The sequence below is a fragment of the Melitaea cinxia genome, chromosome 19, assembly GCF_905220565.1.
Source record: "Melitaea cinxia chromosome 19, ilMelCinx1.1, whole genome shotgun sequence".
Taxonomy (NCBI): Eukaryota; Metazoa; Arthropoda; class Insecta; order Lepidoptera; family Nymphalidae; genus Melitaea; species Melitaea cinxia.
The window spans coordinates 1,538,248-1,560,881 of record NC_059412.1 but is presented as its reverse complement, the minus strand read 5'-3'; the positions used below and the strand labels follow the sequence as shown (position 1 = coordinate 1,560,881).

Here is a 22,634-nt window from a genome sequence, read left to right as displayed (position 1 = left end):
GTGTTCATTAAATAAATTTTTAAGCAACTTCAAAAGAAGGAGGTTCTCAATTTAAGTGTATTTTTTTTTGTGATACTTCAGAAATTTTGACTGGGTGGATCGATTTCGATAAAAAAAAAATTGTCGAAAGGTAGTACGTGTCATGTGGTCATTTAAAGTTTATTGAGATTTGACATGTACTTATTGAGTTATCGCTAATAAGGAACGGATGTCAAGGTGGTCGGAACGAAAATCTAGCTTAAGCCTATTTCCTAAAAGTTATACCTGGCTGGAACCATACGAATAGTAACATATTCTATCAAAATAATGATGTGAGGTCATTGCCATTATTGCGTTTTTCTAATTAAGGAAGTCAGACGTCAGTAACCTTCCTTTGTCAGTAAAATTAATTCAAAAATAAATCTTAAAATTAGTAACGTCTGGAGAAGCCATTAAAAAGACGCGGTTCAAGTTAACGATAGCAGGGTCTTATGAAATGTCTGCTTCCTATTAAGACTTACATCGTCTGAACACATTCACACACGTGCATTGTCAACCTCAATAGATGGTTCATGAATAGTCACTTTAAACTTAACATCATACAAATAAAATGTATTTATTGTCATTAAAATACTGTAGACTACCAAGCATTTATTATTTATGTATATTATATGTATTACACATCATCATCATCCCATCAGTCTATAGACGAAAAAATAGTCGAGTAAATACGCATTACCAAAGATTACTCCAAAAGTTGTAATCAGATCTCGATAAAATTTAAATGTGACTTACATGATAAGCATCGACTTTCGATTAAATTAAAAATCATCAAAATCGATACACCCAGTAGAAAGTTATGCGGATTTTCGAGAGTTTCCCTCGATTTCTCTGGGATCCCATCATCAGATCCTGGTTTCCTTATCATGGTACCAAACTAGGGATATCTCCTTTCCAACAAAAAAAAGGAATTATCAAAATTTGTTCATAAACGACGAAGTTATCCCCGAACATACATAAAAAATATATATGTATACGGTCGAATTGAGTAACCTCCTCCTTTTTTTGAAGTCGGTTTTAAAGTCGGTTCAAAACAAAAACAACTTGAGCAAAAACATATACAACGAACAAAACAAAAAAGGGGCATAAATACAAGACAGAATCTTTTAATTATTCGCTACACTACATTACATTACATGAAATTGTTCTTAATATTTCTTAAAAAGTACCGTATAAAATTCTAAAAGTGACTTCTACGGAGCCTTTTTACAATAATGAACCAAATTTGCTCTAATATAGGCTTAATTACGAACGCGTCTCGAGCACTCATGTCTTCGGTATACGTAGCTCTTTATATCGTTCCTCCGCTGCTGAGTACCTACTAAAACTGTGTCGTTTCTCTCGGCATATACTTAGTGTAACTTGTTCCACTGCATACGATGCATGAGCTAAGAAATTAATTTAGACTTAGAAAGATATTTAAGGGTTCTTGTTTAATCGCTTGCTGATTAAGTTTACTTGCACATAAGTTACTGATAAGCTTTACAAACAAAAGGTAAAATCTTATTAAAATAAAACAACGAGTTATAGATGCGACTAACTAACGAATGACAGATTGATTAATTTTATTGAAACAAAGTTGACACTACAGATTAGTTATTATAACTAGGTGGAGCTAGTAGTATCTAAATTTTGATATTTACAACACTTACGCCCGGTTTTTGAAACGTTTGTCAAAGTATAGGTCTACTAATCGGCTGTTAGATTTAAAACGGCTGTCAAGTGAATTTGAGTTGCTGAAACGTTATTCACAGCAAAATTAGCTAGTCTTTGATTAGTTTGATTTGACATTCGGTTTGTAACATGTGGTCATGTAACATAATTAAATATTATTTTATATATTTGTGATGTATCAAAACCTACAGAAACTGTTAGTTGTGATGTTATTTAATACATCTGATAATACTGATACATCTAATAAAGCATCATATTAACATCTAAGGAAGATACAAAAAAAGAAAATAGTTCCTAAAAACAATAATTGACTAGCCCGTTGGCGCAGTTTGTAGTGGCCCTGATTTTTGTTCCGCGGGTTGCGGGTTCGATTCCCGTCTGAGTCTGGGGTAATATTTGTATTTATATATCTATTATTTCTATGTATATTTATAAAAAAATGTATGTTATATGATATTTATTTATTTATTTAATATTATTTATTATTAAAAAAAAACAATATCATGAAAATAAGACGAAGAGGAAATCTTTAGAAAAAAAATTAAATTATCAGAAAATACTGATTTAAAAAAAAAACATTAATCTATTTATTAATCTATTAATATGATAAAGTAATTATAATTATAATAGTTTGTTTTAAATTTTAGTTATTAAGTAATTATAAGTATTTTTTTAATAGTTCCTATAAATGTATATTTAGATATATATTTTTATGACCTTTTTTTATTAAATTCCCTATTATTTATATATTGATAGTAATCAAATTTAAAACTTAACAATTAAAATGTGTCAATAATAGAGATGACCGCACAGAAGTGTTTTCAATTATTTATTGAACTTTGACCAGTATCTTCTTGGTAATAATAATAAACATCTGTGTAAGGTACAACAAAGAACAAAATTTTTTAGTTTATCAAGACCAAATGTAGACTATTATAAGATAAAACATATATTACATTTATAACACTTGGTTATAAATATGTTTTACATACCTTTAAAGAACCAAAATGTAGTTTCACGTAGAAAATAATTGTTTTCCTTAAGTTAATTCGCCGATATACACCGATTAGTTGACCGAGTATTTGACAGACGTTTGATCAATGATTATAGCCTAATTCGCGTTTAAGAAACCGAAAATGGCGGTTAACATACGATTCCAGAGTCAAATTTGACAGCTATGTCAACTGGCAGTATGATTAAATTAAGTAGTTAATCATGCTTTTAGCAACTCATTTAATGCTTAACAAGAGATTTGACAGATGATTTGTTAATTTCTGCGTTGATCAGCCTTTCGGAAACCGGGCGTTATTGATATATCGTGCTAAAAATCTTATGTCAAATCAAATCATTTTTTTTATCAATGAGACAATCATCATTTTAAAAATTATAATTAATTTTCAATGTGAATCTCTCACTAATTCGGCAAGAAAGTACGCAGTTACTTTTTTGTGTAGATAATAATACCTGTAAAATGTATAAGCGATACAAGTGCATCTGTAAAAGATTTCTTGAGGTTGAAAGTATTATTAATGGTCTCAAGTAGTTTTGTTCCCGTGGTGAGTAAAGAACAGCTGTTGCAGAGGGTTGGGGGTAGAGTCGATAACACGATTGCAATAATATTGGTGTACTGTGCGGCTACGGTACTGTGTGGCTACGGTACTAAAGAATATAGCCACCCCCTCTCTTCCCGTGGGTGTCGTAAGAGGCGACTAAGGGATAACACAGTTCCACTACCACCTTGGAACTTAAAAAGCCGACCGGTGGCGGGATAACCATCCAACTGCTGGCTTTGAAATACACAGGCCGAAGACGGGCAGCAGCGTCTTCGGTGCGACAAAGCCAGTACTGCGGTCACCAACCCGCCTGCCCAGCGTGGTGACTATCACGTGGTGACTATGACTATCACGACTTCACGTTATTTTTGGCGTAAACTTGTGGAGGCCTATATCCAGCAGTGGACTGTATAGGCTGTAATGATGGTATTGCAGGCGACCTTATACAACGTTATCCGTTTAACATCAGGCGCAACTGTACGCTTTTTGCCAACTTTGTAGTATAAAAAAAACGAGTGTACTAAAGTACACTCGTTTAGACCACACGACTGAAGTAAAACTTCTTTAGTCTTATACGTAACCTTACAGTAATATTTGTAACATAACTCTATCTCTTTCTATCTTCACAAACTTATATCACTCTCTCAACTTCCGTTCGCCTCGCCCGATCATACTTTTCATACCCTTCTAGTCACGCATTGACCAGTTCACTCCCCAAGTGTGTAAAGAGGTTATAAATAACAAATCAAAGTTCGTCTATAGGTTTATCGAAGTAGCAAGCTAAACTCCGCCTCTTTGGCGGTGGAATAAACACCTAAAACCAATCTCACCATCGACAAATGACAAAAACAATATACAGCACGTGTTCCGGAGGTTACAGGCGCGGATATAACCGTTACACATTACGATAGCGCTACATCCGAGATTGTACGTATTATATGAACATTTTAGTAAGTATCGGAATTTTCGTAACGATGGTCTGCGAAGGTAGCTTTGAAGGTTGGTGTTTAGTTCCGTTAAGATATTTATCTACTAGCTGTGCACGCGAATTCGTTTGCGTAGAAATAAAAAAAAATATTGTTCAGTTTGCAGAGTTACAAAATAAATAAATGTCTAAAATAAAGTAGCCTAAGTTACTCCTTATTACATCAGCTATCTTCCCATTTTAAGTCCCGTCAAAATCGGTCCAGCTGTTTCAGAGATTAGCCGGAACAAACAGACAGAGAGACAAAAATTCTAAAAAGTATTATTTTGGTATATGTACCGTGTATACATCCATATATGCATTTGGTAAAAGGCAGTTATTTTAATGTTACAAACGGACACTCCAATTTTTATTACTTATTTGTATAGATTTATCTTTCTGGTGTAAGAAATAATACAGAATGTTTCTATATTGTACAGAATGTTTCTATATTAAATTGTAACGTCTTGAGTATTTGCTTCTTTTAAAATCTAGATTTTCTTATTGACCCAGCTGTGTCTTGAATAAATAAAAATAAAATAAATTTTATTGGTAACAAAACACTGCTTACGTAAGATAAAATTCAACAAAATTCAATCCTAATACTAAAATACAAAGCTATACAAAAAAAATTAAAAAAAATGTTGTTTTAAATTTAAAAAAATTGTTGAGACATCGTTGCCCCAACACTGATTTTCAGGGAGCACCGTGAATATCATAGTGTTTATGAATATATTTTTTTATTTGGAAGTAGATTGTTATTATACAATTACGAGGGCCTGTTGCACCAATTGTGGATAACGTTATTTGACGGATGACGATTTTCAACAGATAAAAGTTTTTCATGTATTACTCTATTTCACAATCGAATTCCACTGTATTTATGGGATATTTTTGTTCGCAATAATGTATCTAAATTTTCTACTTTACTAATTGAGGCGAAACAAGTCCTAATGACACATTCTATCTCCAGCTGTTAAAGTTTAATCGTAATTTATTTGTTGAATAACTTAACTTATTTATCCATAACTGATGAATCAGGTCTTAAGTCTAATAATTAGTATCTAGTAAGTTAAGTAGTTGACTTAAATAAATACTATAATAATAGAAACTTTATACAGAACTTCGTTTAAATTCAGTTTTATGTCCGCGTCAAAAAACCTGCGAAATTTTAATGTAAAACATGCAAAACATTCGTGCGAATTTTATTGCTCATTAGCGTTACAACCATTTTGAGGAATGTCGGAAAATGCATTTGAAAACATAAGTTTTGAACTTGACCAGGGTTGACACGATTGTTATTTTTATTTTACCATTATGGTTCCGTAGTGGCAAGCTTTATATTTTACGGAGACCTAACGGTTTTAATTGTAATTGGAATCGTTGAGTTTCAAACTTATAAAAAAAAGAAAGTAAAATTTACTGATCCGTAAAAATGTTTACAATAGAAAAAAGTTATGTTTTTTGTTAAAATTTTGAACATGGTTTGCAATAAATAAAATTCATTGCAAATCGTTAAATTATTATATGAAATTCCCCCAACTGGTGAACACATAAGATAGGTTATAATCAGACATTCTAAGACGTAAAAAAGTAGTACAACAGAAACGCCATAAAATAATTTTATAAAAGGTCTGTGTAAAATTATTCATCAATTTGTAATAGCCGGATGTACCAACAAAAAATAATATGAAACATTATGAAAAAATGATTGACAATGAATTCGGTAAGATTAATTAGGTACCAACAGTGCTCAACAAAAATAAATACTTACATATATATTGTTTTGATTAGTATTTTATTGTTCATATAGAATAACATTAAAAATAACTCTTATCACTAATAGCGATCTCTTACAGACAACCTCTATCAAAAGAGAAAATATTGATAACACGAACAACACGATAGACGATTCAGCCTGTAACATCCCATTGCGGAACTTAGGCCTCTTTGTCCATGTAGGAGAAGGATAAAAAAATTAATTATTTAATCTACATAGGTATCATATACAGTACTCATCATAGAATAGTATAAAACAAAGTCGCTTCCCGCTGTCTGTATGCTTATATCTTTAAAACTATGCAACGGATTTTGATGCGGTTTTCTTTAGTAAATAGACTGATTCCAGAGGCAGGTTTATAGATATAATACATGTATAATATAGTAGAGGAGCACTGGTAGTTTTAGAGGTTTCTAATGTGATGTCGTAAACACATTTTTTGCCCTTACATTGCAAATATTTATTTTACATTTTATATTTATTATCAGCATTGCACCCGTGCGAAGCCAGGGCGGGTCGCTAGTTATTAATAAGATATATTTTTATATACGATACCAAACCAGAAAATAGTGTCCTCTAGCTCCCACGTTTTCCAGTTTTCGTAACGAAAGAAACGCTTAGTTATCAAGTGTTTAACTCAATAAACGTCTAAGTCTGCCTGGGTATCGATCGTGCGACCTTCCCCGACCGGGCATTCTCTGCACGTCGCGCCTCGTAATATACCAGACGATGTGGTATATGCTTTATGACTGTGTTCTGCGCGCTCGTGAACTAATATTCTGTTAACAAATTTCGGTCATCAGGACAATTTTTTTTAGTACAATACAGACTTTAAAACAGATTAAATTTGACCTAATTCAAAGAAGATCAAGTCTAGAGTACTTTTACAATATGTAAATTCTCAAAGCAGTGAACTGCAATAGGCTGGAATGATGATGATGATGATGATGATGATGAAATTTTCAAATTACTTTAAGATTCCTATTTGTAAGTAAGATATGGGGTAAAAGACTTACAGAGAGATCGTAATTCATGAGTGTGCAACACTAATTATTACACGAGAACTGTAAGGATGTCTAATGTCCGGTATCAGACATTTGTCTACTTCTGAAGAGGAAAAAAATTTACGACGCGTTGCGCAGCAGTCACAACACTGGCTGTTGCCATGTGATATGTTGGCCATGTAGATATTTGTCATGGTTCAAGTTTTGTGCTTGTGTATTGTGTGTTATTCCGGATTAAAGTAATTGTATCCTAATTTTATATTCAGTAACCAGAATCAAAGATTATATAGATTAAATACCTCGACCCTAAAAGCCCTACTGTTAGGTACAATTCTTTCTTTCCATTCGAGATAGGTACCTAGCGCCGTTCATCACGCTGCTCCATTTGACCTTTGATATATACACATATATATATCACTCACACTTTTAAGATAAAGGTCACAAGAAACAATTTGTCACTGTAATATTAATAATATATTAAAAGTGTTATTTGAGTCTAAACCATTTTTTTAATGTTTTGAAGTACCTATTTAGGTAAATTGTGTTATAACTTTAAATCAATATAACGGCCCCTGTAAGAGTTGAATATTTTAAATGGGACAGATGATTGAAAATGTTTACATATCTAGCTGGCTTGATTGACGTTGCCCTGTCTTGCTAATTGTTAAAGGTAAGCAGAAAATATCCTGCTTAAAATCTGGATCGACTGGGGAAGTGCCTCGACCTCACAGAAGATAACAGCTAAATAATACTGCTTTCAAGCAGTGTTGTGTTCTGGTGGTGAGTAGGCAAACCAGAGCTGCTGGGAGGGATTGGGAGTAGGGTCGATAACACGCTTAAAATGCTTCTAGTGTTGCAGGCGTCTATAAGCTATGGTAATCGCTTACCATTAGATGAGCCGGACGCTTGTTTGCCGACCTATTCTAATATATAAAATTCTCGTGTCGCGGTGTTTGTAGTTAAACTCCTCCGAAACGGCTTAACCGATTCTCATGAAATAATGCATATTGGCATTGGCCAAATGTGCATATTGGGTAGGTCTGAAAATCAAACAACATCTATTTTTCATCCCCCTAAATGTAAAGGGTAGTCCACCCTTCATTTTTTTTTAATATATTTTGATAATTTATTTTATTTTTATTTTATTATGATTTAGCATCAAACAATACATACAACCCTAAATTTTATAATATATGTATATGGCAAAAAAAATGTTTGCTGGGTCCGCTAGTAGTATATAAAAAAAAAGATTAACTAGAAACTAGGATGTCGTAGTAACTTAACAGTGTGAAATTAACTCTACGAACTTATCTATAATACCTTCCAAATATACATAAAAAAAATCAGTAAAATCAGTCAAACTATTTCGAAGGAGTGCGAGCACATCATCGTAAATTTTTATACTTATACAAAATAATAAAACTAAACATTTAATTTGTTTCACCGCTTATCCCAACATCTGCCTGTTTAATTTCAAAAATTATTACTGTTTCAGAAAGAACATTTACTTAAGGTCAAACTGTTAATACAATAATTGTCACGCCAACGCTCGAAGTGTAAGACCAACGAACAATAATACAAACAAACACTTTTTACTCATTGATATTAATGTAATTACATTAAAGCACGTAGGCTTCTGTTTACGCTTTATATTATTTCCTTACTAAATCTATTTATAAATGCCCTAAAACTTTTTCGTGAATAACAATCAAAAGAATAACTTTAACAGCCACACACGGGCATCTGTTTAAAGATCTGTGATAATGTCTACGTAACGCGGTAACAGCCGACTGATAAAGCTACATATTTTAAAGAAATATACGTATAAATAATACGTAGGTACTGCAAAGAAATATGTTTATGACACCCAGATTCGGGTCGACAATAGAATATACAACCTCTGTAGCAGAAAGCACTGCAAACTTCGCTAACGGTCTACGTATGCTATATTATACAGATATATAAGTACTTGTATTAATAATACAAACAGTCCCGAAGCGTTGACATCCCACACGATGATTTCAGCTATAATTATATTTACTACGTTTAATCATATTCATAAATATTCAAACGATTTATAAATAAAAGCGCCAATTTAAAACCTAAACTAATTTTGAACATAACGTTAAATAAACGGCTCACCAGACACACGTCCAGACACACGTCCAGAACACGATAATCGTCTGTATGACATATACATTTATTACTGGTCGAACCCATGATCACCAGTGAAACATTCAGGATTACATCTCCAATACACAAGGTATCATTTCGTCACCAAATATATTCGAAAAAATACCCGTACGAAACAAGTTCTAATAATAAGCAAGTCGTTTGCACGATAATATCAACATTTTGAAATAAAATTTTCATAACAAGACAGGTCGCGACGCGTGTCTCGTTATGCATAATACAACATCGCTAATGAGGCTGACTTGAGCTAAAACTTGTCATACTTGCACGTCTTATTTTTTTTCGACGTTTATAATTGACATTAAATTTAGATATTTGTTTTAATACATATAATAATATTGTTCAACTGAGGTAGGGCACAACAGGAATTTCCTGTTCAAAATATGAAGCAGCCCGACTGGGGTAGTACCTCGACCTTACGAAGATCACAGCAAAATAATACTGTTTTCAAGCAGTATTGTGTTCCTGTTGGTGAGTAAGGTGACCAGTTCTCCTGGGGGGATTGGGTCGGCAACGCGCTTGCGATGCTTCTGGTGTTGCAGGCGTCTATAAGCTACGGTAATCGCTTACCATCAGGTGAGCCGTACGCTTGTTTGCCGACCTAGTGACATAAAAAAAAAATACAAATATAACAGTTTAATGTTACTAAATTAGTAAGCCAGAAATACTTATTAGACCTCACCACTAGTACTTATATTAAAAATATCCTCTCATCATCGTTATACAATGTTCAAACTACTTTTTAATGAAAACATTTAAGTTTGACAAGCAAGTTTGATAAACACACTTGTCATCGTACAAGAGTTCTATTCAAAAACCGATTTGTTTTTCTGGCAAACAGTTTTTTGACTGTAGGAAAAGAAGACTTAGAAGACCCACATTAGCTCAGGGGTTTCAGTAAAATCCAAAAAAAAATACGAATATTAGGTATAGCATGAAAAATAATGTAAGAATTGTGATATTAGAAATATTCCCCCGTTCTGTACACACTAATGTTTAGATAAAGAAAGAATTGGCTTGAGAACTTGATTAACTTTTTAAGTTAACTTATACACGAACCACATTTCACGCTTCAGCCTGTAAAATCCCACTGTTGGGCATAGGCCTCTTTCCCCATGTAGAAGAAGAATCAGAGCTTAATCCACCACGTTTCTCCAATGCGGGTTGACGGATATATTCCTTACGATGAGTTACGATCGCTATCAGGTGTACATGATAACAACCGGGACCGACGGCTTAAGGTGCTCTCCGAGGCACGGTGGGGAGACCCACAAGGACTGCACAACACCCAGACCACGGCAAACACCTTTATATTAATATATTTCTAAAATAAACATCATAAAAAACATGTAAAAAATAAGACACACATTAAAACTAATATTAAGCACATTACTAGAAACATGTGTTAAATAAATCAGTGTTAATGTGTGAATTAACACGTACGTAAATATAAAAATTAACACAAATGATGCAACTCACTTCCTCGCTTGTGCAGGCCCATGGTGGTGATACACTAACACATAGTGTTTACACTTTCACATATCATACACATCACTATTCGAACTAGAAATCTAAAGACCAACATACGAAATTATTTACTATGCAAATATACGTAAGTATCGTAAACCCGAGAACACACGATTACAAATATCGCTGATATTAATCGCGCGTTTTTTATGATCTAATATAATAAAACAAAACAGTAAAGAAAGCGATATAATGCATGCTTTAGTAATTTTTTTTGAAAATCGCCTAATTCTTTAAGCGTCTGAATCAATTGATATAATTTATATCAAAATTAAATGTAAACGTTTCCCTCATAGACATAATCTAATAAAATTAAATTATCAATGAAAGCGTAAAGACGCTTTACCAAGAGATTGTGAATAACGGACGGGTCTTTGAAACTTAGAAGAATTGAGTGTAGCCGAACACAATATACTAATTAATTCAAAAAATGTATACGTATTTGACAAAAACTTTTTCGTCACTCTCAGTGTATTTCGGCGTAATGTACGATAAATAATATGTGTGATTGAAGTTCATTCCAGTAATTTTGGAAACTTTTTTCTATGCAAATTTGCAATACTACATTAAATAAAATATTCGTGAAGATCTAATCGTACCGCACCAAACATACCAATCAAATCACAAAAAAATTATCGGAACTTTGTTAATGAAATCGCAAGCGTTTTACGCGTTTCTTTTCCCAAGTTGTAGACTAAGATTTAATGTCTTTCATATATAACGCTACGCTTCGGCCTGTAATATCCCACTACTGGGCATAGGCCTCTTTCTCCATGTAGGAGAAGGCTCAGGACCCACAAGGACTTCACAAACACCCAGACCACCGGCAAACGAAAGATATAATATATGGAGAAGTTATTTCGAATAGAAAGACAGCTTATGTATATACCAATCTATTTTATTTTAAACTGAGTATCGACTCCGTACAACAAGAAAAACAACAGACAACGTTACAGTATAACAAGAAATATAATTATATTACTAAATATATAATAAGAACAAAATCAATATTACAATAAAGCGAACCTCAAAAAAATATATGTATAATCTATGACACAGCATAAAATTTTAAAAGTGGCCACATTTTACTGCAGCGCGCTTCGAGCAAATCAGTAGATATAGCAAATTCGTTAAAATTTATATTACACTACATTTTATATTATTGTTATATTATCATGTTTTTATTGTTATTTTTTTATATTACTTAATTTATACAGACGTTTTTATTATTTATTTCTTGTGAAAAAAAAACGGTAACAAATTAATTACTTCTTGCAAAATAAGTTCGCTTTCAATGTGTACAGCCTTGAAATTATAATTTTTAATTACACCGCTTTTTGTTGGTTTGTGTGAATAAGATTCACTGAAGGAGTTTATTTTAAAAGAGGTTTTTGTTCTATTTTATAAATTATTTCACGTGTATTTTATGTCTATTTTTTTAAATTTTATTAACGTTGCTCGTTAGAGTACATTATGTTGATATTTTTTCTTGTGATATTTTGCATATTTTACGTATTAATATAGATAATAACGTAAGTTTTAAGTAATAAAAAAAACAAATTACGATATGTCTAGCTTAAAAAAAAAGCGAACGTCAATTTACATCTACAAGTAATCAAATGAAAATATCTACAAAGTAATCGAAGTAATTTAAATGCGCATTATCAGAGATAATTCAAAAATAACTTGTAACATCTTGCTTAAAAAAAAATCATCGAAATAGGAATACACTCAGTAAAAAGTAATAAGGTTAATATAAAACATACATTAAAATTGAGAACTTTAATAATTTAAAACCTTTAATAATTTTAACCGTTAAGAATTTATATAATTGTGTTTGCTCAAAAAAGAATTGTCAAAATCGGTACATCCAGTAGAAAGTTATGCGGTATAATACAACGTAGGTCGACGAAAAAAGCGTCAAGTAAAAACGCATTATTAGATATAACTCGAAAAGTAGTTGTTAGATCTCAAATAAATTTAAATGGGACCAATTGACACACACCACCTTTCGATTAAAAAAAAATTGTCGAAATCGGTCCACCCGGTCAAAAGTTCTGAGGTAACATACATAAAAAAAAATACAGTCGAATTGAGAACCTCCTCCTTTTTTGGAAGTCGGTTAAAAATATTATACACTAGATGTGCTCCACACCTAAAAAACACTAAACTAAAAACCTACTGAATTATTTTACAGCCTAGTCTGCCTCGGTATATGGACTATACCAAAACACAAAAAAAATCAATTTTTCAATTCGATCCACTAGTTTCTGAGATTACTGCGTTTAAACAAACCAAACCTTTAAATTAATAATATTGGTATAGATATGTATACCTAAATTACATTTTTTTTTAATGAATCGTTACAGAAGAATTTAAACAAATTGATTGAGATAACAAAGACAATTCTCACGGCAGGCACGCCATACGCAATGTTGTGATTCATTTCGATAATGACTATCTCATGTGAAGCGAGTCGACGAATGTTAGACAAACGTAATTTCGGTTACTATTTGTTAAGATGATTACAATTGTCTGTACGAATCTCGCTATAAATATGCGAAAATCATTCTAAATTTGTGAGGAAAAAATATTTCTTAAGTATCAAAAGCTACAAAAATTCGATATTGTACTGGAAGGTTCTAGATTAGAGCGCGATGTTTAATGAGATTTATATTTTATGTCATATTGTACGTTATATTATGTTATATTATTTGTAGTTATTTTAATACAAACTTTCTTTGTTTTTTTTTTCTAACCTATCTTAATAAATATACTGCGGAGATTATCGAGTTAGAAATTTAAAATAAACAAACAGATGATGTGATGTGTAGGTATCTAGTATAAATTTCAATAATTTTAAACAAACAGATGCTAAACCAAACACACACAAAATGGAGTATTATGATGCCACTACTATTATTATTATTACTATTATTCTGCTACCAATTTGTAAAACAATCAGATATATTTTTCGTCTATTGTATTGAAGAAGCAATAATTTAATTTAAATTATTTAGTCATCATTTATTAAATATTTTTTAACATCGTTAATTACTAATTAAAAAATTAACAGTTTAGAACTTATTGTTTACATTTTTTGATACAATTGTCAAACTAACCTATGAGTCATTCATTTTCGCTTGCTCCAATTATAACTTTAACTAGTTTCGTGATTCACAAGCCACGTTATAATTAATTAAAGTTTGACAATAACTCATGTGAACCGAGCGTTGTTATTATTTTAAATAGTTGCATTTTTTAAGAACAATAAAATTAACTGCGTGATATAAAATTTTAATGACGCCCTAATGAGATAATTTACTTTCATTTCTACCATAAATTGAGGAAAGGACTATGTTCGAGTACTTTCCATTTTATGTAACAAAAGTTAACTTTATTATTACTAGGGTCGCGGTTTCACTCGCGTTTTGAGGAAAAAATCAACTAAAATATATTTTAAAGTCATCTTATTCCTCAGTAATGGATTATATTGAAAAGAGGTAAAGTTTATAATATATCTTTATTTTTTAAAAACTTTTATTTGACCACACACTTCAAGATCATTTCGTTCGATTTTTAAAACTTTTCAAAAGACACTCATTTAAGGATAAACTTCAAAGCGAGTAAAGTCGCGTTGATAATATGTAAATGTCAAGGTTAATATTATTCAATTAAAAACATCAATAAAATTGAATCACATGTAAGATTGTACTGTTAAATTAAAATAATAAACGTTCAGAAATATAAAATCTGTTTATATTTTTTGTCCCCAATAACAACTACCGAGTTATCCTTCATGTTGGTTTAATGTGACAAAAAATCTGATAAAGCTACAGTTTATATAATTATACTAAGTAGATGCAAGATTCTTCAAGATGATTTCATAAGTCACAACGATTCGTGTTTTTATATAAGTACTCTATGAATATGTCTCATATTTGACTCTTAGCAATTTTTGTGCGCAGTTGCCAGCAGTCTTTCGAGAATCTTATTAAGTTATAGTCTCACGCACGAACTGGGCATGATCTTCACACATCTGTTTAATGGATAAGAATGAAATAATTATCTTCTTTAGTAAAATAAATCGCGAAGGGTTGCCTGGAAAATTCCTGGCCAGGCTATTTTGAATTCAATTGAAAAATTTATTTTTATTTAATATTTATATTTATTATATATTATGTATTTATTTTAAAAAAAAAATCTAATATAACTAAAATAAATATATAATCATTTTCATCCATTAAGCATCTGCTTACGCTACAACCAATCTGGTGTGGTGGTGCATATAATCGCCTAAAGCACCGACGGTCGACGGTCGATCGACGGGAATCGATTACCACTCGGATTGGATATTTATATTTGTACAAATATTTCTTTCCGGTTTGAATGTCTGTCCTTGTGGGTCTCGCCACAGTGCCTCGAAGAGCACGTTAAGCCATCGGTCACGGTTGTTATGATAAATACCTGATAGCGATCGTTATTCATAGTCAGAAACATATCTGCCAACCCCTAGTAGATCGGGGTGGTGGATTAAGTTCCAATCCTTCTCCTACATGGAGAAAGAGGCCTATGCCCAACATGGGATGTTCAGGCTGAATAGTCAAGTAGAGGGGTGAAGTTGGTCTCACGTGCGGATCTCCTACTATTAGTAATATATAATGTATTCAAAAAGCACTTACACGTCTTTTAAAATAACAACGGTAACTATTTTAATATTGTGCTATCAATGCATAAAATATACATCTTACTAGCTGACCGCGCAAACGTTGTTTTGCCATCTGTGTAATGAACCCCACTTAATCCCCCCCTTTTTATAACTTGGGGGTATGAAAAATAGATGTTGGCCGATTCTCAGACCTACCCGATATGTACATAAAATTTCATAAAAACGGTCCAGCCGTTTCGGAGAAGTATGGTAACTAATATTGTGACACGAGACTTTTGTATATAAGATGAGCAAATTATATACTTATTTCGAAATAAATCTATAACTCCTTCGCAGTAGAAGTGATCTTTGCTCAGCATTTACAGGCATTAGTTACAGTGCTATAAAAAGCTAGTATTATATTGACTTATCAATATCGGCTTAAAGATGAAACTATAACGTCTCATAATAAAATTGCAATATTGATAACACATCTATACCCCCAATACAAAACACTGTATAAAATTTCAAGATTGAGTATTCAAAATGAAAAGATTCTTTATAAGCAGACATCACTTTATAAATATAGGTACATTCAAGAGACTTTTAACAAAGCAACGATTTGATCAAAGTCCTCTTAACAATGGCCTCCTAGAAACTGTACGAACATTACTCCTGTTCATCAAAGTCTTTGTATCTGAATTCCAACCCATTCTAACCTACATCTAGATCAAATTAATAAGCAGAATCCAAGAGCGGGTTAAATACAGGCAGATAGCAGTGATAGCTGTAATGGCAGACGTTTTCTCATTTCTATCCTTTGATCGGAGAGCTGGGGAACGCTTAGCCGTAAAAGGTATTTAATTCATTGTCATAGTGCTTTCAAACTAAGCATGTATTGACCTAGAAAGCTGAACGTTGAGATATAGAACGGTTTAAAAGGGCTTAGATCTAACCTTAGATCTAAGATCTTTGCAATTTGTAATCTAGAGATAGATCAACGTTAATTGAAAGTAATTAGCAGTAATTTTCATTATAGAACTAAACGATAAATGCGGTTTATCCATTGTTTTAATAATTTTAATGTTTTCAAGGATAAAATTGGATTTCGAATTCGGCGTTTACATATGCGTCGATCGATCTGCATCACTAACGTTGCTACAACTGAATAGTCATTTTTTTTTTGACTGACAACCATGCTAAGATATTAAAACCCGATTATATTAATGATTTTTGTTTTCTTCTTAATGAATACTTCTTGCACTGTTTGCCTCGCTTTATGAAACACTTACTCATGACCATGAGTTGACTGGAAGAAATCTTTTTCAGAGATAAGTGCACCTTTGCCTTACCTAAACCTTACTATTATTTTATGTTTCTATATGTATTTTTGAGTGCAATAAAGTATATATAATAATAAAAATAACGTAAAAAGTAATATAAGTCTTAAGACTGGATGATAGATAACACTATCTAGCTTTAAGTAATATATTTTGTATAATTGTTTATATAATATGTCATCTTAACAATTTGGCATATATTGTGGCCTTTTATTACTTTAGCAGATATTTTTACACGGATTTAATTTAATAAAGTTCCGTTTAACAGACTTGATTGTTGCTATATGACATTAAAACAACTTTCCGTATAGAAGGTCATTATTATATTCAAATAATTTAAGACTTTCAAATTGATTGTCCTCTGTGGCCTACGACTTGTGTGACACACGTTTAAGTCAAATGAACCCGGACATAGTTTTTTAAAATAAAAATTATTTTTAAACATGAATAATTTTCATATTTGTTAAATTAAAATTAACATATTCAATATTTATATTCTAATATCGTGATATACGATAAATAATAAATAAAATAAATATAGTCGGATGTCGATTTTATTAAAAATAACAATATATTGTTTAGTAACGAAGACACAGATCCACAAAATTCTGTTCGAATATTTCATTGTTGTAATATTTTTAAACCAACAGCAAATATTTCGAAAAATATAAACCAGATTCATAAATTCGAGAGCCAATTAACACAAAAAAGCCATCAATCAATGGAGACTGAGGGTACTTTTGAAAGAATTTATGTCTGAAAAAGGCCAATTCAGACATATTTGTGTTTTCAGCTAGACTGAAATAGTCTGCCATGAACGCGACGCTGGATTGTTATTTGTTGGGGAGTCAACGAACTTTAATTGGAACATGGGAGCCAGATTTCTATACATTTAGCTCGCTTTTCGTATGTGGATTACGCATGAATATCTTGATTGATGTACTTATTTGGACAAAAATGTGTGATTTCAGAAATTTTGTTTTGTCAAAAGATTGGACGATTAAATTAACTTAGATGATTACTGACTCCTAAGTTTTGTTGCTTTGAAAGCAGTAAATGAAGATTATTTTTTTATATTTTTGTGTATTATTTTCTTTTTTAGATTATTATTTTGATTCTACAGATGTAATTCTTCAGATAATTCGGAATGTAGATTCTAAAGAAGAATTGGCAAGAAGCTCCGCAGTTGCTCTTTTAAAAATAATCTAATCGTTACCAGTAAAACATGCCTCGTCTTGATGTCTTCTTTAAATAGACAAAACGAACGAACGCATCAGACATGCAGACAACTCAAGCCAGTTTCTTTCACACATACTCGTGAACTGCTTAAACATCACGGATCACGATATTTTCTCTCGAAGTTCGAACGTGTTAAAAACTCCAACAAACTTTTCACTCAGTTACTAGTCTACATCGCGGGTTAGCATTCACATATTCTTTCAACGCTTTGAATAATCAGCAGGAATTCAGACGATTTTTATAGGTTTTTATAGGTTGTAGCTTAAAATTAATGGTAAAAAGCAGAGATGAGTTCATTGAAGTGTAGACACTACATATAGAATAAGAGTTAGTATATGCATATTAATTCATTGAATTATAATACTTTATTAAGGATTTATTGTCAAAGCGAATAGTCTTATATTAGTAATGTTCTAAAATGTAATGAAAATAAGCTTCGGATCATTCGTCACGTGAAGAATTATTTTAAACTACTACTTTTATTATAGACATAATAATTTAGATAGAATCTAATATAATAAATCATTTATCGAAGTTTGTCAAACGCAAATGTCAGAATTTTCAGCCAAATCAAAAAAATAATAATAATAAACGCCCCATATTCAAAAGGCCCCACTAGGATTTTCTCCTGTGTCGGGGGTCCGGAAACACACTCAATAAACAAGCACAAACGCCTAGATCACAGCAAACATCTGTACGGCCAATACAGTTAATGCTTACCATGTGCGAGGATCGAACTCGCGACCGCCAGCGCAACAGTCTCAAGCCGTAAGCGCTGCGTTAACGCGTCGTCAAAGAAAATTAAATTAGAGAAGTCAAAGCTTTTATTTAGGAAGATATCGTCCATCATAGGTAATGCCATAAAATACCACGTCATGACTCATGGGTATGAGTAGTGGTAGCCATACACATTTAATCTGACTTCAAATGTCTACATGAAGTCGCGAGGGACCCTTTTAGTCTTCTTCTTTCACTTATTTTAGTTAATTCTCTTGCACTAAAAAAATATAATTTAAACCGACATCAAAAAAGAAAAGGTTCTAAATTCCTGTATGTTCTTTTTTTATTTGCTTTACCTCATAACCTTTTACTTTGTGTACCGATTTTGACGGTTTTTTTTTTAAATTAATAACTTGTGCTTGTCGTGTGGTCCTATTTCAATTTGACCTAGATCTGACGAGCGATTTTCGAGTTACCTCTAACAATGCGCATTTACTTGACTATTTATTTGTCTACTTACTTATTAGTGGTCAATGTAAATTGAAGTCGGTTTATTTCGTTTGAGAATAAACACAATTATAGTAAACGGTATTACAATACCGATATATTTGTGAACGATTATTTCAATCACTGAACATAAAACCGTACGTAGCTTTATGTGACTATTAAAAAAGAGAAAAAAACCCACAATAGACAGGATCAATAAAAGTCGTAAAACTATTTATAAACGTACATTTATTGATCGAACGAAAGCTGACTCTCGGTGAATGAATGCAAAAAAATATCAGTGCAATAACAGTTAGTTACGTTAATCAAAGATATTAGGAATAATTGTGTTTGCTGGCAAACGAAAAAAACCGACTTCAATTACATCGACAAGTAATACAACGCAAGTTGACGGAAAAAATTAACAAACGCACGTCGTCGTCACTAAGATTTTCGAGGGTTCATAAACGACGAAGTTATACCCGAATCCCCGAAATTGAGTAACCTCCTCCTTTCTTTGAATCGGTTAAAAAGGATATCAGTTTTTAAGGTGTTAAATACACATTGTATAGGACGCATTTTTGGTGGCTTGCATTTTCCATTGATATTGCTTTATTGGACAATGGACGAGATTTTCTTGTCAGAAAAAGCTTTGACCTAGAAGGTAAAACATTGAAACAGCACAGTGTCTCTTTGAATATTGTACATATTTGAAATACTTTTATGACAAAAAAATATATATTAAAATAAGACCAATAAAATTATAAGAAACACGTTGAAGAAAAAAACGAAACTATATAGTAAATAAAATTACGTCATACATATACAAGTCACGTTAAAATTTTAGACGCCCAAGAGTCGCTAAATGTATAGTACGGATTAAAAATGAAAAGTCACATCCTGAGTTTATATCAGTATTACTTGTTAAATTAGTATAAATTTCTACTTTATTTATTCGATAATAGCTCATGCTGCGACCATACTTTACCACAAATAAGTGAAACGCAATATCGTACCAAATTGCACCGCAATGGAGGTAAAAGTTGAAGAATTAATAAGTTAATAACAAGAAAGTCCAGACGCAATGTATGTCAACGGAGGGTAGAATTAAAATCAATATTAGCCTTTCTTATAAGTGTTCGATGTTTTGGTTGTTTAGTAGTTTTCTATTCAATAAAATTGATATTGACTTTTTATATAGGTAACCGATTATGAAGAGGACATGCACAGGAATTATATTGGCATTGAGTATTTGGAAACTGGAAACGCTTTTTTTATTCCTACTCTAGGTTTTATAAACTTGTAAATTATGATAACATTTCATAAATTGTAACTACGCTCATTGGAGAGGACTTAGCCCGCATTGGGATATTTAAATGACCTATTTCAAATGTTAATATTAACTCAAATTCGTTCGAATTAAAAATTCTTAACCATTTTTGTCAGAATAGAGATTTCCTAAGGTTTTAGTAATATATTTGCAAACTAAAGCAGGCATCATAGAATGGCCAGGAAAATACGTAATGTTTGGTTTAGCTAGTCGTATGATGCTTTAAATCTTTTAAAGGTTTCATCCTTTTATGCTAGTTGAAAAGCCGAGCCTATTTTTTAATCCGGGGCACGGTTAACCAAGCGAAAATTCAATTTAGTTTTTGTTAGGTAGTATAGTAATATTTTTTACGTATTTTTGTGCACTATTATATGCAAGAAATACTTGTTCGAGTTTTATATTTTATTTACTTACTTTAGAAAAGAGTTTAAAAGCTTATACTTTTTATCTGTTATTTTTTCATTAGTTTTGTTATTGTACTACGATAATGTTAGTGCGTTTTATTATACAGGTCTTATTTACATTTGTATCCCTGTGTATATATTGTTTTCTGTGAATTATGTACTTACAAAATAAAGATTTTATAGATGCCAAATGTTATTGCTTACAACAAATTTTCACATTATATGCAGATAAGGCAATTATTCATTAAATTTTATTATGACGAGTTTTTATTCTACATATAAAGGTGACATATAATAAATCCAAAGTCAGAAATTGTTAGTCTTTTATACGTAAGCAAACTATGTTCTTTGTTATCTTTATTTGGACAAGTACTTGATGTTATAAGGGGCTAGTATTGGTTTTGTCATCGAGTCAATCTCAGAAGTAATAAGGCTAGCTTACAAAATATTTTATGTCAGCTATCCTGTTTGAGTACTAATGAGGGCAAATAGGTAATCATCAAATTAAACATTCTCATAGGAACAGGACAGATAAGATCAGTAATTAATTCATTGATTTCTTGTGAAAACTACTAATAAAAAGGAGACGTCAAGTAAGGTAGGATTTTAGAAAAATCTTCATTTGTTAGGGGTAATTTTTTTTTATAAAATTTTATTATTTCGGGACTTAGAACTATAAAAATTGAAACATAGGTTGTAACACTAATTTCAAATAATCTTATCTTGCGTAGGATAATTGTCTTTTTTAGAGTTTTGAATATTCGTTATCATTATTAGTCTTCTGTTTGAGATAAGTTTCTAAATTTAGGTCTAAAGGATTTGACTACTACTATTGTATTGCCGAGCTACTACGGGAGAAATCAAAGGTTAATAAATAATTTTATCTGAAGTTCAACAACGTAAATATATTATTGGTAATATATTTCGACAAAAACATCTTACTTATTAAGGAAAAGAAAAGAAGGATATGTTAGAAACGGCTCTGCTTTCCTCTAAGAAAATGGCACAATAATGTACTAATTCACGAACCTTGATACGGCCAGTAGAACAGAGAACGCACGCAATAATTTGGGGTGTTTTGGGGTTGGAGGGTCGATCCTCGGAACTATATGAACGTAGAAGGGGCATCAAACGTTTAAGTAAATAGAATGTTAGAAATTGTAGGTATTATTTATTTAAAACCTGATTGTTATTGAAAAAGGCACTGCTGTGTTATTGTGATTAGTGATAGGATCTTTTTGAACGAAGAGGACATTTTTTAACGTCTTTGTAATATTAGGATAGAAATATACGATGACTGTGTATGAAGGTATAATTATGACTAATGACTCGAAGAACACGGCACATATAATTTCTATTATCATCGATCTAAGGTATATGACTTTTTGATCAATCATCACGCGCCCATTTGCTTTACCCTATTTTATTTTAGAAGTGATTTATCATTTCCCACGTGCTTCCTCGTTTTTGGGTCGCTAATGGATGAAATGTGTAAGAGTCACGTGACTAATTGAAATTTTATTGACTCTGACTTCTGACCTGTTAAAGAAGGTAAAGTTCAGAATAAAATAGAGTAAAGTCATGATAGACAACAGATAAAAAATTAAGGAAGATTTAAGGTTTTGTTTCATCGTTGCTAAACAGAAGATAATGTTAGGGTAAACGATTATCCTTTTAAAAACATATTGCTTTTAATTAAACAAATATAATATATCCATTATTCTCCTCTAAAA

At 31.7% G+C, this 22,634-nt stretch overlaps 1 protein-coding gene across 1 annotated transcript in view; it reads right to left on the bottom strand.

Moving 5' to 3' along the window:
• Positions 1-22,634, bottom strand: part of LOC123662906 (protein Fe65 homolog) — a 79,984-nt gene that overhangs the window by 33,229 nt on the left and 24,121 nt on the right. The gene's annotated exons all lie outside the window — the stretch shown is intronic.